The sequence below is a fragment of the Anolis sagrei genome, chromosome 2 (assembly GCF_037176765.1).
Source record: "Anolis sagrei isolate rAnoSag1 chromosome 2, rAnoSag1.mat, whole genome shotgun sequence".
Lineage (NCBI taxonomy): Eukaryota > Metazoa > Chordata > Lepidosauria > Squamata > Dactyloidae > Anolis > Anolis sagrei.
This window is the reverse complement of record NC_090022.1, coordinates 11,013,110-11,029,241: the sequence shown is the minus strand read 5'-3', so window position 1 is coordinate 11,029,241 and position 16,132 is coordinate 11,013,110. Positions and strand designations below refer to the sequence as shown.

At 46.0% G+C, this 16,132-nt stretch overlaps 1 pseudogene; it reads left to right on the top strand.

Annotated features, from left to right (window-relative positions):
• LOC132766166 (zinc finger protein 208-like) overlaps nucleotides 1–16,132 on the top strand; it is a 40,173-nt pseudogene that overhangs the window by 3,800 nt on the left and 20,241 nt on the right.

The window sequence follows — 16,132 nt, the reverse complement described above, 5'->3', positions numbered from 1 at the left end:
GCTCAGGGTTTGTTTGTTTTTACTCCCAAAGCCTGTTGTCTAATTTTGACTTTCTTTCACAGAGGAAATGTGATTTTTGGCTGAGAATTTTGGAGTGGAGCCTCTTCTGGGATTTCTTTCCCTTGAGAGAAGATGGAGGAAGAGCATCTTGGATACGGTAGGGTTCTTCATCGGAGTGGTTCCAACATGGAGAAGCCCAACTCACCTGGACCTGAAGCAGGAAGGGCTCCCGGGAAGATTGGGGAATCCTGGGAAATAACTATGCAGATGTCCCGGGATGCGCACATTCAGCGCCAGCACTTCAGGCATTCCTCCTTCCGAGAGGGCGAGGGACCCAGAGAGGTTTGCAGCCGCCTCCACTCTCTCTGCCGCCAGTGGCTGAAGCCAGAGCAACACACCAAGGCGGAGATGCTGGACCTGGTGATCCTGGAGCAGTTCCTGAGCATCCTGCCCCCAGAGATGGGGAGCTGGGTCCGAGAGTGTGGGGCAGAGACCTCTTCCCAGGCGGTGGCCCTGGCGGAAGGCTTCCTCCTGAGTCGGGAAGAGGACGAGAAGCAGGAAGGACAGGTGAGAGCATTGCCTCTTGGCTTCACTCACCTTGTGACTGATGGAGAGATGACATGTACATCTTGCTTTCCTTCCAAGATGGGGCCGATGTGAGGGAGAAAGTGGACTCTCCTCCCTTGGCCTCCCCCCCCCCCCCCCCCGCTCTGCTCCATCTGCTCTCACTTCTATGTCCACTGTGAGCTCGGTTGCTGCTCTACTCAAATTTGATGACCCCAACCTTTCTCCATACTACTTCTGGAATTTTCTGTGCTCTTCTAGGCCCAAAATGACTGCATTGAGGTCCACCCTGATGTCCCTGAATCTGAGAAACCTCCATCAGACACCACCCAGAGTCTCCAGCAGAAGGAACCCGAGCAGGAAGGAGATGGGGCTGCAGCCTTGGAGGGTAAGAAGGAGCCCTTTGGGGGTGTTTTGCTGTTTTATGCCAGTGTAACTTCCCCTTCAGGGGATTGTAACAAATGTGCAATCCGTTTGAGCTAGAGGAGGCATAGATGTCAGATCATTTGGCCTTGAGATGAGTATATAGGGAAGTATTTGGTTGCAAAAGGTACATTTTCAGTGTTATTTGGAGTTTTCTATATTGTTATACTTCTACCTTTGCATACTGTTGGGTGGGACTGAAATATTAGCCATACGGTATGTTCCCAGGTGGGACCCGAAGCTAAGATGAGCCCTGAAACTGAGCTGGAAAACAAACAGACAACCAAGAATAACTTTAGTCCTTGGAAGTACCAAACCCAGTACTACTTTCATTCCAACCTATTTGCAGTGCTGCATGATAAGAAGAAGTGCTAAACTTCAAAATTTTTCAATTCCTGGGCTGGAGGATGCTTCTGTCTTCAAAGAGTCATTTCCTCATAGGTTTTTCAGGACTGTAATTTTAACCTCTGAGACATGTTTCTGTGATCAGCTTTCCACCCCTTGCTCTCTCTCTCTTTCTCCCAGGGGTTGGAATGATGTTGTTGCGGAATCCACAGTCGCATCTTCCGCTTTGTGATGGAGTGGAACTGAATGAGGTAAGCAGAAGGATTCCTGGGAGAGGAGGAAGGGAGATGCCTGGGGGTCATTGGTTCAAGGTTCAATCACCACACATCTTTTGAAACAGAACCATTTCCAAAGATTTTTTTGGAATTCTTTTTCTTGATTTCCCTTATTTTCCTTTTCCCACCAGGGCCCAATCGCCTTTGAGGACGCGGCTGTCCATTTCTCTTTGGAGGAGTGGTCTCTCCTGAGTCCTGGTCAGAAAGCCTTGCACAGGCAGATCATGGAGGAGATTCATGGGATGGTGGACTTTCTTGGTAAGCCTCCCTCACAGATGAGGATTTCTATATCAAAATGCTGGATTCCAATTCTCAGCTGTCTGGTATGTGTAATTTCACCAGACAGCTGATTATCAATGCCTCCCTGAGTCAAGGACACGTGCCATCTTGCCTGAAACAAGTCATAGTGAGACCAGTCCTGAAGAAAGCTTTACTTGACTCAGCAGTTTTGAATCACTACCGACCTGTCTCAAATCTTCCGTTCTGGAGCGGGTGGTCGCTCCTCATCTCCAGTTATTCTTGGACGATACTGATTATCTGGACCCATTTCAGTCTGGCTTCAGGCCTGGTCACAGTAGCGAGACAGCTTTGGTCATCTTGGTGGATGATCTCCGCAGAGAGCTTGACAGGGGGAGTGTGTCCTTGTTGGTTCTCTTGGACATCTCAGCGGCTTTCGATACTATCGCCCATGGTATCCTTCTGGGTAGGCTCTCGGGGATGGGTCTTGGGGGTGCTGCACTCCAGTGGCTCCGTTCCTTCCTTGAGGGCCGTACCCAGTTGGTGAAGCTGGGGCCACCTGCTCGGACCCCTGGCCATTGACCTGTGGGGTCCCGTAAGGTTCCATTCTTTCCCCCATGCTATTCAATATCTACATGAAACCGCTGGGTGAGATCATCCAGAGTTTTGGAGTTTGGTGCCATCTCTACACGGATGACACTCTATTACTCTTTTCTACCACATTCCAGGGAAGTCCCTCGGGTCCTGGACCAGTGCCTGATGGCTGTGATGGGCTGGATGAGGGCTAACAAGCTGAAGCTTAATCCTGACAAAACAGAGGTCCTCCTGGCCAGTTGTGGGACTGATCGGGGCATAGGGTGGCTACCTGTTCTCGATGGGGTCGCACTCCCTCTGAGGACACAGGTCCGCAGTTTGGGGGTCCTTCTGGACTCCGCTTTGACACTTGATGTTCAGGTGTCGGCGGTGGCTGGGAGGGCCTTTGCACAGTTAAACCTCGTGCGCAAGCTGCACCCGTACCTCGTGTTCCATGGTACCATGGTGGTCCATGTCCTAGTCACCCCTAGGTTGGATTACTGCAATGCTGCAATGCGCTCTACGTGGGGTTGTCTTTGAAGACATCCCGGAAACTACAGTTGGTCAAGAGATCTGCAGCCAAACTACGCAAGGGAGCTGGTTACAGAGAGCGGTCAACCCTCCTGTTTAAACAGCTCCACTGGCTTCCAAAAAGTTTCCGGTCCCAATTCAAGGTGCAGGTCATCACCTATAAAGCATTAAATGGTTCGGGACCTGCTTATCTTGCGATTGCATCTTCCCGTATGAACCAGTGCGTACCCTGCGTCAGTCATTCGCAAGATGGTGACCTGCAACATAATGCGTTCTGTGCTTGTGAATGTTTGGGGCTCAGGGTTTTTTGTGCACTGGGAGAGCCATATAGCAGTAATCCAACTCTATGCGCCTCTCTTTCAAGTGGTGAGAGTGTCATTCATGGTAGATTCACAATTCTCGTATGTGAAGAAGTTGCAGCTCCCCTGTAAAAGCCAGGCAAAATTAGACAGGTATTGGAACCAGAGCAATTGGCTGAACAAAGGGACAGTCCACAGAATGGTATTTCCAAAAAGTCTCTGTTATTGCGGCGTCTGGATTTATCAGCTGCTCTTCCCTCTGCTGCACAGTCTTCTCACTCCTTACAAACCAGGATGGTAAGGAGGCAATATCCACTCTCTCCAGGGTGGTGTTATGTGGAGGTCATTATATCTGGTCGAGTCCTGCAGACATTCCTTTTTTTGTTCCCTCCTCTTCCTTCATTCTTTTCTTCCCTTCTTCTTTAAAGTCACAATCTTGTATCTTTCCAGCTTTGTCAAGCAAAACCGTAAAATGGGTGGTAGCAAGGTAAAGTTTTAGCTAGAGAAAAAGGCGAGCATTTGAATGTGAAGGGAAAAGTCATCCATTCCCCCAGAAAGAAGGAGACAGAATAAAAAGCCAGGCTGGGCTGAGGAACAGGTAGCCTCTGGAGCATATGTTACTCACCTCTCCCTCGGAGGCTCCCGTCGGCCAAAGAGTGTCCATTTCTACCAAACAAGTGGTGGGGAGGGGGCATCATTTATATCTTCTTTTCTTCCATACCCATCATTTCAATCACCTTCTTATATTATTTCCCTAAAGTCCTTATCACTCACACTGAAGAATGATTATTTCTGTCCTCCTTCTTCACAGCAGATAACTGGAACACCAAACACAGGAAGCATTTGGGACACAATGCGGGATTTCCTAGACGCCAGCAAAGCCACAGAGAAGATGGAGGTTCTGCCAGAGAAAGGCCCTACAAATGCAATGTATGCGGGCAGGGTTTTACCCAAATTATGGGACTTATACTTCACAAAACACTCAGCGCTGGGAAAAGCCATTGTAAATGGAAAGTATCATCAAAATGTATTGCTGATTACAAAGTGCCAGATTTGAGCCAAGAAGAAATCTTTGAAGGAACTGAAGATCTCATAAGCCAGGAGTGTGGGCAATCTGTTATCCAGAGTTCAGACTCAGTGAGGCACAAAAGACTCCACAGAGGAGAGAAGCCATTCCAGTGCCAGGAGTGTGGGAAATGTTTTGCTCAGAGTTCAGCCTTGGTGAGCCACAAAAGAGTCCACACAGGAGAGAAGCCATACCAATGCCAGGAGTGTGGGAAATGTTTCGCTGAGAGTTCACATTTGGTGAAGCACAAAAGACTCCACAAAGGAGAAAAGCAATACCAATGCCAGGAGTGTGGGAAATCTTTTGCTGTGAGTTCAGACTTAGTGATCCACAAAAAATTCCACACAGGAGAAATGCCATACCAATGCCAAGAGTGTGGGAAATGTTTTCTTTACAGTTCAGACTTGGTGAGGCACAAAAGAGTCCACACAGGAGAGAAGCCGTACCAATGCCAGGAGTGTGGGAAATGTTTTGCTTACAGTTCAGACTTGGTTAGCCACAAAAGAGTCCATACAGGAGAAAAGCCATACCAATGTCAGGAGTGTGGGAAATGTTTTGCTTACAGTTCAGACTTTGTGATCCACAAAAGACTCCACACAGGAGAGAAGCCGTACCAATGCCAGGAGTGTGGGAAATGTTTTGCTCGCAGTTCACAATTGGTGAGCCACAAAAGACTCCACACAGGAGAGAAGCCATACCAATGCCAGGAGTGTGGGAAATGTTTTGCTTACAGTTCAGACTTGGTGATCCACAAACGACTCCACACAGGAGAGAAGCCGTACCAATGCCAGGAATGTGGGAAATGTTTTGCTCGCAGTGCCAATTTGGTGAAACACAAAAGACTCCACAAAGGAGAAAAGCAATACCAATGCCAGGAGTGTGGGAAATCCTTTGCTGTGAGTTCAGACTTAGTGAGCCACAAAAAACTACACACAGGAGAGACGCCATACCAATGCCAGGAGTGTGGGAAATGTTTGGTTTACAGTTCACACTTGGTGAGCCACAAAAGAGTCCACACAGGAGAGAAGCCATACCAATGCCAGGAGTGTGGGAAATGTTTTGCTGTGAATTCTTCCTTGGTGAGCCACAAAAGTGTTCACACAGGAGAGAAGCCATACCAATGCCAGGAGTGTGGGAAATGTTTTGCTTACAGTTCAGCCTTGGTGAAGCACAAAAGAGTCCACACAGGAGAGAAGCCATACCAATGCCAGGATTGTGGGAAATGTTTTGCTTACAGTTCAGCCTTGGTGGGCCACAAAAGAGTCCACACAGGAGAGAAGCCATACCAATGCCAGGAGTGTGGGAAATGTTTTGCTTACAGTTCAGCCTTGGGGAAGCACAAAAGACTCCACACAGGAGAGAATCCATAGCAATGCCAGGAGTGTGGGAAATGTTTTGCTGATTGTTCAGCTTTTGTGAGGCACAAATGTCATCACACTGGAGAGAAACCATATCAGTGCCAGGAGTGTGGGAAGTGTTTTCCTTGGAAGCCATTATTTCTGAAACACCAGAGCATCCATACAAGAAAGAAACTGTACAAATACCTGGATTGTGGACAATGTTTTACTCAGAATTCATTTCTTGTAAGCCACCAGAGAACTCATACAGGAGAGAAAACATACAGATGCCCAGATTGTGGGAAATGCTTTGGTTACAGCTCAGCCTTTGTGAAGCACCAAAAACTTCACACAGGAGAGAAGCCATACCAATGCCAGGAGTGTGGGAAATGGTTTTGTTGGGGTTCATACTTTTTGAATAATCAGAGACTACATACAGGAGATAAATCATCCAAGGAGTTGGGGAAAAAACTAATAAAATGTGTTGCAAGAGGGAAATGGTGGGTTCTGGACAATTCTGGTGCTGTAAGCTATACATTAAACATTTCCCAATTAAGACGTGTGATTCCCTTGCTTCAAGTAGGGTATAGCTTGTGACAATCCTTTGGAGGTTTAAAAACGATTCTCAAACCAATTATTTTAAAAGCACATATTGTATATACTCAAGTATAAGGCAAGTGTTTCAGCCCCTTTTTTAGGGTGAAAAAGCTCCCCTCGGCTTATACTCGGTTGAGGATCCTGGTAGGAAGGCGTGGGGCTGAAAAAAAGCCCTTCTTTAATTCCCTGCCTTTCCTCACCTCTTGCCACATGCGGGGTGCCTTTCCAGGCAATTACCAACTCTGCTGCTCCTTTGATATGTATTTCCTATCTCACCCCCACATAGTATAAAAGCTGTCTTGGAAAAGTTAGCATGCCTGTGGCGAAAGAAGGAGAAAGGGGAGTGTGCATGCATGCGGCAATAACAGGAAGGGTGGAGCACCCCTCCTTCCCCCTCCTATCGCCGTTCACGCGCCTTCTTGCAGGGTTGCTGTGTGGAGAACAGAGAGGTGCGTGTGTTCTGAAGGAAAGGAGTGATGTCGCTGATCTGATTACCCCGGGGAGCGAATTCCACAGGCGGGGAGCCACCACCGAGAAGGCCCTGCTCCTCGTCCCCGCCAGTCTCACTTGAGATAGAGGCGGGGTCGAGAGCAGGGCCTCCCCAGAAGATCTTAGACTCCGGGGTGGGATGTAGAGGGAGATCCGTTCGGACAGATACACTGGGCCGGAGCCGTATAGGGTTTTGTAGGTCAAGACCAACACTTTGAATTGTGCTCGGAACTGGATCGGCAGCCAGTGGAGATGACACAACAGGGGGGTGGTATGCTCCCTGTATGACGCTCCGGTGAGCAATCTGGCTGCCTCTCGCTGGACTAGTTGGGGTTTCCGAACAGTCTTCAAAGGCAACCCCACATAGAATGCGTTGCAGTAATCTAATCGGACCACCGTGGGCAGATCCGACTTCCCAAGGTACGGGCGCAGCTGGCGCGCAAGTTTTAATTGTGCAAAAGCTCAAGTTTCTCCTCCTCCTCCTTGGGAAAAGGAAAAAAGCCAATGGGATTTTGGCCTGCATCAATAGGAGCATAGTGTCTAGATCTAAGGAAGTAATGCTATCCCTCTATTCTGCTTTGGTTAGACCACATCTGGAATATTGTGTCCAATTCTGGGCACCACAATTCAAGAGAGATATTGACAAGCTGGAATGTGTCCAGAGGAGGGCGACTAAAATGATCAAGGGTCTGGAGAACAAGCCCTATGAGGAGCGGCTTACGGAACTGGGCATGTTTAACCTGAAGAAGAGAAGGCTGAGAGGAGATATGATAGCCATGTATAAATATGTGAGAGGAAGCCACAGGGAGGAGGGAGCAAGCTTGTTCTCTGCTTCCTTGGAGACTAGGGCACGGAACAATGGCTTCAAACTACAAGAGAGGAGATTCCACCTGAACATTAGGAAGAACTTCCTGACTGTGAGAGCCGTTCAGCAGTGGAACACTCTGCCCCGGAGTGTGGTGGAGGCTCCTTCTTTGGAAGCTTTTAAGCAGAGGCTGGATGGCCATCTGTCAGGGGAGATTTGAATACAATATTCCTGCTTCTTGGCAGAATAGGGTTGGACTGGATGGCCCATGAGGTCTCTTCCAACTCTTGGATTCTATGATTCTCTGTTGCTGGTGGAGGCTCTGCTCTGCTCCCTGGATGGATGGGTTCCCCTTAATGTTCAGTGGGGTTGGGCAGCAAGGGTTGGACAGGGAGAGATTATATCTTAACTATCCTAGGAATATGGAATTTTTTCTCCATGACTCAATCTCTGCCTTCATCTTCTGTCCTCTGGTTGCAGCGCTTTGGAGAGATGCTCTTTCCCCCTCCTTCCAGTGTAACTCTGGGCAAGGAAGGGTTAAGGGCAGGGAGTGTGGTTCCCAGAGAGGCAGGAAGGAAGTGGGCCTCCTTAGACTCTCCTTTCTTGTCCCTCTAGGAACCAAACTCCCTTCTCTTAACCCTTCCTTGCCTGGCTGGGAGAGAAGAGAAGAGTTCCCCCTTTGGCCTCTCCTTCCTCCTCCTTCTCTTCCTCTTTCTGGTGAGTCTTCTTCCCATTCCTTCTCCAAAGGACCAAAGAGGGGCCCACCACACCTGGAGGGAGGGCCAATGTGGGCCCAGGCCTCCTTCCCTCCCTCCCAGGCTGGCCTCCTAACACACCCTGGCCGAGAAGAAGAAGGGAAGCCACCCCTTCTTAAGCTCTCCTCCTTGGAAGGAGATGGAGCCTGGCATTGAGCCTTGGGCACCATGGAGAGAAGGGGGCCTGGTGCAGAGGGGATATTTATTGGGTGTCAGCACAAGGGAGCCACCTGGAACCCTTGGGAGGAGGGAGAGAGGGGGGGGGGGGCCAGGGCTCTCTCCACCCACCCACTCACCCAGCTGTCTGGTTCCCCTTCCCCCCCCCCCTTGAGTTTTGAAATAATTCAGGGTTTTTCTTTCCTTTTTTCTAATAATAATTTTTATTATTTTACTAGCCGTCCCCTGCCATGCGTTGCTGTGGCCCACATGGGGGTTCTGTGTGGAAAGTTTGGCCCAATTCTATCATTGGTGGTGAGCTTCAGAATGCTGTGATTATAGGTGAACTACAAGTCCCAGCAACTACAACGCCCAAATGTCAAGCTTCTATTTTCCCCAAACTCCACCAGTGTTCACAATTGGGCATATAGAGTATTTGTGTAGAGTTTGGTCCAGATCCATCATTGTTTGAGTCTACAGTGATCTCTGTATGTAGGTGAACTATAACTCCAAAATCAAAGGACACTGCCCACCAAACCCTTCCAGTATTTTCTGTTGGTCATGGGAGAACTGTGTGCCAAGTTTGGTTCAATTCCATCGTTGGTGGGGTTCAGAATGCTCTTTGATTGTAGTTGAACTATAAATCACAGCAACTACAACTCCCAAATGACAAAATCAATTTTTTGAGTGAAGGACATACATTGGGTTGTTAGGTGTCTTGTGTCCAAATTTGGTGCCAATTCCCCCAGTGGTTTTTGAGTTCTGTTAATCCCACAAACATACACGACATTTTTATTTATATAGATCATGGCTTAATACATTTGTTATACATTTGTTTTACAGCAGATCCATATTATTCAATACAACGTAACATAGTTTTGGCATCTGGTGTTATTTTTCTGCTTATACATATTGTCTATCTCTCACCGCTGTGCTCCTCACCCTGCTTCCCAAGCCACAGTTTTTAGATGTCATCTGTCCCAAATTTCAATTCTTCTTGTGGAGGTAACTTTCCTTCTTTATTTTTTAATCCTTTTTCAATAAATTTTCTCCATACATCATCCATATACCTCTTTTAACTTTTCTTCTTCTTGGTCTTTTTATTGCTATAGCCTTTAGGTTTCTTTCCAAAGCCCCTCCCTTTCCCCCAAATATGTCTTTCTCCTACTTATTCCTTATTCTTGCCAGTGCAGTGACCCTTCATTTCAGTCCGAAGGAATTCCTAGGGCAAAGCTCTCACATGGTCTTCTTCACAAGGTTCGTTCAGAGGCGACCTCCTTCCTTCCTTCCTTCCTTCTTTCTTTCTGGCTCTTCCTCCCAAAATATACATGTCAGCTAATGATTTATAGCCAGTTTCCATACTTCCTTATAAAAGGTAAAGGTAGTACCCTGACATTAAGTCCAGTCATGTCTAACTCTGGGGTGTGGTGCTCATCTCCATTTCTAAGCCGAAGAGCCAGCGTTGTCCGTAGACACCTCCAAGGTCATGTGGCCGGCATGACTGCATGGAGCGCCGTTACCTTCCCGCCGGAGCGGTACCTATTGATCTACTCACATTTGCATGTTTTCGAACTGCTAGGTTGGCAGAAGCTAGGGCTGACAGCGGAAGCTCACACCGCTCCCCGGAATCGAACCTGTGACCTTTCGATCAACAAGCTCAGCAGCTCAGTGCTTTAACCCACTGCGCTACCGGGGGCTCATTATACTTCCTTATACCACTCCTTTATTTGTATATTGATTTCTTTTTTCCAGTTCCTTGCTATAAGCAGTCTTGCTATTGTAAATAAATTTGTTATCGCTTCCTTATCCTCTTTTTTAATTGTTTATTGTTATATAATAAAAAAAAGCTATACTGGGACTTCTTTCTATTTTAATATTCATTATATCTTCTATTTCTCTAAATACTTTCCCCGCAAAATTCAGGGTTTTTCTTTGTCATGTTGTCATAAGTGCTTTTTAAAACATTAAATAGGTTCTTTTCTTCCGCTTTCAGTGAGACAGGTGGCATTAGGTACTTTCATGGAAGAAAGCAGGCGCAGACTCCAGTCCTGGGCTTTATAATAATTAACCTGGTTACATAGACAAAGGGGGATGTGGCATCAACATTTACACATCTTCTCTAACATTCAATCCTTCATTCATCATTCATTCATCAAGCGTTCTTACCATTCTTCTTGTTGAAGATGATCCGCTTCTTGGGAGGAGGAGGCTGTTCACGATGGTGTTCAGAAATGGTGTTCAGTCGGTCTGACACACACTTTCAGAGAGAGAGAGAGAGAGTTTGGGGGGGGGGGTCCTTTTATGTTGTGTTTTCCATTGATGTGATTCTGAAGGTGTAAACTGCTGACAGACAGATCCCATCAGTTCCTGGACAAATGTTGATTTTGTTTAATTGGCTTTCCTTATCGAGCAGCCTTGTAAACATTTCTGTAAGGAGCCACAGTGTTGGCTTCCTTACTTAAAAGAACCATTGTCTTTGGCAATGTAAACAAGTTGTTTTTCCAAGAAGAGTCCGTCAAGTCAGCAACGTCAAGAGTTTATCATTTGTCACAGGTCTACTCACCAATTTTTAATTACTGTCCATGAGTTCTCCACCTCTTTCTTGTAGTTCTCCAGGCCTCGTTCCTTAGAATGGTATCTTCAGCCCAATTGGGCCGCATTCATGTGCCTTTCATACAATCTCACTCAAACTATACAGCATATTTTATCATGAAAATCTGGATTTCCAAATATTTTATTTTAGTTGTTATATTAATTTTTGTCTCTTGTTTCAAAGTCCCTTTATAAGGAAGGCTATGGATCACGAGACATCACCTGAAGGAATCGGGGTGGGGGGGGGTGGGAGGGCGAATTCAGTTTGGATTGGGACTGAATGGGAGCTCAATGGGAGGCCAGGTGAGGCCAGATGAGGCCTGGAGGCTGGAGAAGCAGAGAACCCAGTGAAAGGAGGGCCCAGCATTACCTGGCTCTGAAATAAATAAATGGCTCAGGATTTGTTTGTTTGTTTTACTCTCAAAGAAAAAACCTCCCGAATCCTGTTGTCTAATTCTGGCTTTCATTCACAGAAGAAGTGGGATTTTTGCCTGAGAATTTTGGAGTCGACATCGGTTCTGGGATTTCTTTCTCTTGAGAGAAGACGGAGGAAGAGCATCTTGGATACGGCAGGGTTCTTCCATCAGAGTGGTTCCAACATGGAGAGACCCAACTCACCTGGACCTGAAGCAGGAAGGGCTCCTGGAAAGATTGGGGAATCCTGGGAAATAACTACGCAGATGATCCTGGATAAACACATACAGTTTCAGTGCTTCAGGCATTCCTCCTTCCGAGAGGGCGAGGGACCCAGAGAGGTTTGCAGCCGCCTCCACTCTCTCTGCTGCCAGTGGCTGAAGCCAGAGCAACACACCAAGGCGGAGATGCTGGACCTGGTGATCCTGGAGCAGTTCATGAGCATCCTGCCCCCAGAGATGGGGAGCTGGGTCCGAGAGTGTGGGGCAGAGACCTCTTCCCAGGCGGTGGCCCTGGCGGAAGGCTTCCTCCTGAGTCGGGAAGAGGACAGGAAGCAGGAAGGACAGGTGAGAGCATTGCCTCTTGGCTTCATTCACCTTGGGACTGGTGGATAGGTTAAGCATACATCCTTCCTTCCAAGATGGGACTGATGTGAGGGAGAAGCCGGACTCTGCTCCCTTGGCCTCTTTATTTATTTACTTATTTACTTATTTATTTATTCCAAATATTTGTACCCTGCTCTTTTCTATCCCTGGAGGAGGACTTAGGGCGGCTTTCATCTGGCAACAATTTGATGCCTCCCATATACACACAGATAAAACAATAATTTAAAAAATAGATAAAACATTAATATAAAGTAAGCCATTAAAATAGTGTAAATTGAATTAGTTGGCCAATCTAAATCTGAGTTCTACAATCAACAACTTGTTCCGAAGCCTGTCCATCGTCCATTTACCATAGCATTGTCATCATTTATCAACCTACTATCCAAATGCCTGGTCCCATTGCCATGTTTTCAACTTTTTCCTGAAGGACAGGAGGGAAACAAGACATAAAAGAAAACTGGGTGAAGGAAACTGGCCAACTTACCACCAAATATTAAAAAAAAGGGAAGACGGCAAAATGGAACTGAGACCTTTTGAGGAACTTAGGAAATTAAATGGGAAAATTACATGGCTGAATTATTTCCAAATTCGCGAGGGATTTAGGGAGGACGAAAAATTAGGTTTTAACCAGGAAAAAGGGATATGGGACATCATCATGGAGAAAAACAAAAAATTAATAAAAATATTATACAAACAATTACTACTGTGGAATACGGAAGAAGAACATGTTAAAGAATGCCAAGTGAAGTGGGCAAAAGACATAGGTCATGGTATCCTGATGAGCCAATGGGAAGAAATTTGGACCACTAAAATTAAATACACCATAGCCAGTGATCTTAAAGAAAACTGGTACAAGATGTTTTTTCGCTGGTATTATACACCAGAGAAAATAGCGAAGTTTAACAAAAACATTTCGAATAGATGCTGGAAATGTGGAAAGGAGGTAGGCATCAATGGTGGACCTGCGAGAAGATCAAAAAATATTGGAAAAAGATGCATCAGGCTGCCCAAAAAATATTAAAGACAAACTTCCCACAGGCCCCTGAAACATACTTGCTGGGGATACAAAAAGAAACCAAAATGAATAGAAATCAAGAAAAAATCCTATTTCTGCTAAGTACAGCAGCCAGATTGGTACTCGCCACGAGGTGGAAACAAAAGGAAAATTGGATCATAAAGGAGTTTGATATTATTCAAATGGATAACTTATCCCAGAGAATTAACGGCACAACCAGAAGAACTGACTGGACAGACTTTAAGGACTACATAAAAACAAGAGAAATACCGATGGTAATTGATCTGACTTGCATTTAAAAAGGAGAGGAGAAAGAAGAAATGTCAGCACACAGGATGAATGATGATATACATCTATCGAACATTAAAGATTCTTGGAACACCTTGGGAAGTCACACCACGGACTGGAACTGAGGATTTAAGGGCACGAGGGTGGAGGGTCTTCTACGGGGTATGGACTACATGGATCTCACGTGTCAATCTCTTTCACCTCTTCACGCTCTTTCTTTTCCTTTCTTCTCATCCTCCCCTTTGCCTTTCCCCCCCTCCCCTCCCCTATCTTTCTAGCACTCTTTTTGCTATCACTGGACTGTAATGAAACACAAAACCCAATAAAAATATTTATTAAAAAAAAAAAACAGAACATGGCCATATAGCCCGGAAAAACCTACAACAACCCAGTTTCTCCATACTATTTCTGGTATACTCTTGTGCATTTCCAGGCCCAAAATAACTGTACTGAAGTCCGTCCTGATGTCCCTGAATCTGAGAAATCTCCATCAGACACCCAGAGCCTCCATCAGAAGGAGCTCAACCAGGAAGGAGATGGGGCTGCAGACTTGGAGGGTAAGAAGGAAACCTTTGGGGATTTTTGGGATTTTATGCCAGTGAACATTCCCCTTTGGGATGATTTTAGATTAGAACATCCATAATACATTTGAGATTGAGACCATGCACATTCAGGACAATTTGGCCTCGAGAGGAGTATATAGGTAGCATTCGGTTGCAAAAGGTGTAATTACAGCGTGACTTGCAGTTTTCTTTATTGTTATACTTCTACATATTCATTTTGTTGAGTGGGCCTGAAATATCAGCCGTACGGTATGTTTCCAGGTGGGACCCGAAGATAAGATGAGCCCTGAAACTGAGCTGGAAGACAAACAGACAACAAAGAATAACTTTAGACATTTGAAATACTAAGTCCAGTACTTGGTTCAATCCAAGCACTGCTTGGGATAAAGTGGCCTAAACTCCAAAACTTTACAATTCCTGGGCTGGAGAATGTTCCTGTCTTCATAGAGTCATTTCCTCATAGGTTTCTTTTCAGGACTGTAATTCTCTCCTCTGAGACATGTTTATGTGATCAGCTTTCCACCCCTTGCTCTCTCTCTCTCTCTCTCTCTCTCTCTCTTTCCCAGGGGCTGGAATGATGTTGTTGCCGAATCCTCAGTCGCTTCTTCCTCTTTGTGATGGAGTGCAACTGAATCAGGTAAGCAGAAGGATTCCTGGGAGAGGAGGAAGGGAGATGCCTGGGGGTCATTGGTTCCAGGCTTCATCATCAAACATCTTTTGAAACAGAAAATATTGAACCAACATAAACATAAATCATTTCAAAGACATTCTTGTAATTATTTTTCTTGAGTTCCCTTACGTGAGAAGGAAATGTGTTCTTTTCCCACCAGGGCCCAATCGCCTTTGAGGACGTGGCTGTCCATTTCTCTTTGGAGGAGTGGGTTCTCCTCAATCCTGGTCAGAAAACCTTGCACATGCAGACCATGGAGGAGATTCATTGGATGGTGGACTCTCTGGGTAAGATTCCCTCACGGATGGGGATTTCTATTTCAAAATGCAGGATCCCAATCAGCAGCTCTCTGGTGGAAATAATTTCTGAAATCATCTCAATCACTGAGGGTCCTCAAGGCAGGGCTTATGTTAGAAATAGATGACAATGTGTAACATTGATTTGGTGTCTGAGTCACAGTGATGTTGCCACCAAGTGTAAGCGTACCACACTCCCTCGCAGCAATCACCCCAGAGCAGACATACTACTCTCTCTCCTTCTCCATCTCTTTCTGTGAGTATTTGTGTGAGAGGCAACGAGGGGGAGGAAGCGGCTTGGCTGGAGAGAGTGGCCAGAGAATGGATCATCCAAAAGAACACCCTTCCCTGGCTTCAGATACACAGACGTGGCTATACATCTTATTATCGGTGTGGTATTCAACCTTGTTTTTCCTCCCAGCCAGGCAGGCTAGCCTTTGCATGTCTAAAGCTAAGCTCTCTTTCTACACTGTCTCTCCCAGCACACAAACAGCCACTGCCTCAGTCATTCGCAAATTTGTGACCTGCAACACAATGTGTTCTATGTTCTTTACTTGTGAATGTTTGGGGCTCGGGGTTTTTTGTGCACTGGGAGAGGCATATAGCAGTAATCAAACTCTATGCCCCTCTCTTTCAAATTGAGTCCATCATTTTGAAACACTGTATATTTATTCCACCCTAAAGCTTAGCAAATACTTCATATATCCCCTGCCACTTCCCTAAATTCTCATAGGTGAAGAAGTTGCCACTCCCCGGTCAAAGCCAGGCAGAATTATACAGGTATTGGAACCAAGCAATTGACCGAACAAAGGGACAGTCCACAGAATGGTATTTCCAAGAAGTCTGTGTGATTGCAGCATTTGGATTACCACCAGCTCTTCCCTCTGGTGCACAGTCTTCTCACTCCTCACAAACCGGGATAGTTAGGAGGCAATATCCACTCTCTCCAGTGTGGTGTTACGTGGGGGTCACTATATCTGGTCGAGTTCTGCAGACATTCCTTTTTTGTTCCCTTCTCTGCCTTCATTATTGTTCTCCCCTTTTTATTTACAGTCACTATCTTGTATCTTTCCAGCCTTGTCATGTAAAACTGTAACAATCTCTTTAGTATTCTGAAATCAGATATGGGCCCTTCTACGTTGGAACAGAAAAAATCCAACCTTAAGTGAACCTGGGGAGATAAAACTGGAGGTTGGGGGAGAGAAATATAAAGGAGGGAGCTAATTTCAGTGAAATC